The following is a 2,590-nucleotide window of genomic DNA, read 5'->3' on the forward strand; positions in this document are numbered from 1 at the left end:
ATTCTTTTCCCCCTCTGCCCAAACTGACTTCTCCTGACGCCCCTCTGCCTACCCAGTGAGTCTGTTGCCGATATCTTAAATCATATTTCCTCTGCTCACCCCCAAGCATATCACAGTGACAACTAGGAACAAAAACTGCTGAATAAATTCATTCATTCTTAGGGCAAAATGATTGGGAGTCCCCTTTAAACTCCTGTGTTTTTTGAATGTAATAATGCTCCTTATATTAAAACAAGAATTCATACTGAACAGCTTAAGAAACTTTGTAAAGTACAAAATGTATAGATTGAGAATGGTATTAAAGCAAATGATAGGCTTTTCAGGCTGATAGGTCTATTTTCCTTCAAAGACTCCACTTCTTTCATGTTGTGGACACTTACAACAGACAGCATGACCCAAAGTGTGAACACTTGCAAGAGGCTTTACTATCTGTGTTATGTTTTCCCTTGAACTTCTTTTCTCCACACCAGAACACCCAACGCTTTCTGAAAATTGTATCTGCCAAGTATACAAGGTATCCAAAGAAGTTTTCTAAAAAGCTGAGGAGTTGTCCTTTCTCCTTTCAGAGTCAGGAACGACTGTTTGGAGAAACAAGTGATGGCACTGGGGACTTTTTTTGATGCTGTGATTTCCATATTCTGAATTCTGAGAAACCATGGAAATGTATCTATTCAGTAAACATCTATCAGTAATTCCTGACGACTTTTATTTGAGAAAATACCATACACTGAAGAAAATTCCCTAATAGCTTGACTAAAGACCAAAACTATCTTTGAAAATACCAATAAGGCCCCCAATTTTTGTTTTCTAAGACTTTTTTTTTAATATAAGGGCATGAATACATCATCATCTAAAGTTCTTCTCATTCCCAATAGCTCCTACATATTTTGTATTTGGTTCTGTCTTTCAAAATGTAAACCCGGGCTTCCCTGGTGGCGCAGTGGTTGAGAGTCCGCCTGCCGATGCAGGGAACACGGGTTCGTGCCCCGGTCCGGGAAGATCCCACATGCCGCGGAGCGGCTGGGCCTGTGAGCCATGGCCGCTGAGCCTGCGCGTCCAGAGCCTGTGCTCCGCAATGGGAGAGGCCACGGCAGTGAGAGGCCCGCGAACCGCCAAAAAAAAAAAACAAAAACAAAAACCTATTTTATACTTCTTTACTTGCCCTCCACCCCCATACCACTTTTTACCTTAAACAGAGAAGATGCTTGATAAATACCTGTTGAATAAAGCAGGTTTAAGGATAAGAAGTGACTTTATAGTATAAATTAGTAGAGACTCTATCATGAGGAAAATCAACATCCTTGGATACAATATTTTGTGAAAAGATTTGGAACACTTACCAAAATAATGCAAATAACCAAAACACCCCAATAAATCAAGAGTCGCCATTGTTTACCGCAACTAGAGAAAGTCCGCGCGTAGCAACGAAGACCCAATGCAGCCAAAAAAAAAAAAAAAAGATTTAAAATATAAACCCTAGCCAGGATCTGTATATATTTAAGCAGGGTGAATTACCTGGCCTTGAATTCACACCAGATAAGGTGACTCACCTGTTCCTCCTCTAGTCTTCACCATCTCTGTAAACAGATGCTCAAACCCAGGACCTGGGACTCACTTTTGTCTTCTCACCGTCACTCACCTTCCTACCCATCACCAGGTCTTGTCGTTTCCATATCCACATCTGTGGATCTGAATTCTCATTATCATCCCCTGACTGGGGTAGCCATAACCTTTCACCTGAACTGAAACCACAGGCTACTAATTGGTATCCACTTCTGATCCATTCTACACATAGCTGACAAAGTCTTATTGGTATATCACTTCCTGTTCAAAGCCTACAATGGTTTCCGTTCACAAGCAGGATATCCGATAGAATCCTTACCAAGGTCCAAACAACCCTGAATGATCTGTCCTCATGCTCCCCTTCATCTGACTCACTATTCTCTAGTGATAGTAATATTCTTTCGGGTCCAGCAAAGATCTCTTCGGAGTCAGGACCCTTGCACGGGCTACTGCCTCAGCCAGATGTTAAGTCAGAGCAGCCTCTGCGAATTATAACTTTAAATTGTGGAGTCAGAGAGTCCTTTCTGAGATCTGAAGAGTGAGTCCCACCCTGTTCACTGGCTCAGAGCACATCCCTTAAACCTATTAAAGTCACACTAATGACCTATCTGTTTTTAGTCTGCCTCCCTACTGGACTGTAAGCCCCATGAGGGCAGGGGTATGTCTGTTTTCTTATAAAGAACATCCCCTTTGCTTGCAAACTTCCAAAATAAATAAGTGCCTACTTAATAAATATTTGTTAAAGAATAAATTAATGTTATTTTTCCTTCTAAAATCTGGCTTGCCCCAGAATGTGTTACTTTTTCTTTTTAATCTAAATTCAGGGTTTTTTTATGCAAAAGACTTTCTGAGAAACAGAGCGCTCTCTCTCACTCAATTCCATGTGTTGCTGTAACAAATAAATCTCTGTGTTGAGCTATTACATGTTTTTAGATTGATTCCTCACTCACGTGAAACTCAAGTGACCTGCAGGCAGCTTTCCTTCTCTGGGAGGAAACCCAAGCCCCTTCCATGTGGGAAGCAACCT

The 2,590-nt window shown here is 41.3% G+C and overlaps 1 pseudogene; it reads right to left on the reverse strand.

The window, feature by feature from the left end:
* Window positions 1-239: 239 nt before the first annotated feature.
* Window positions 240-1,575, reverse strand: LOC103071999 (PAX3- and PAX7-binding protein 1-like; annotated as a pseudogene).
* Window positions 1,576-2,590: the final 1,015 nt, after the last annotated feature.

Source organism: Lipotes vexillifer, unplaced genomic scaffold (genome assembly GCF_000442215.2).
Source record: "Lipotes vexillifer unplaced genomic scaffold, Lipotes_vexillifer_v1.1 scaffold472, whole genome shotgun sequence".
In the NCBI taxonomy this organism is placed as follows: domain Eukaryota; kingdom Metazoa; phylum Chordata; class Mammalia; order Artiodactyla; family Lipotidae; genus Lipotes; species Lipotes vexillifer.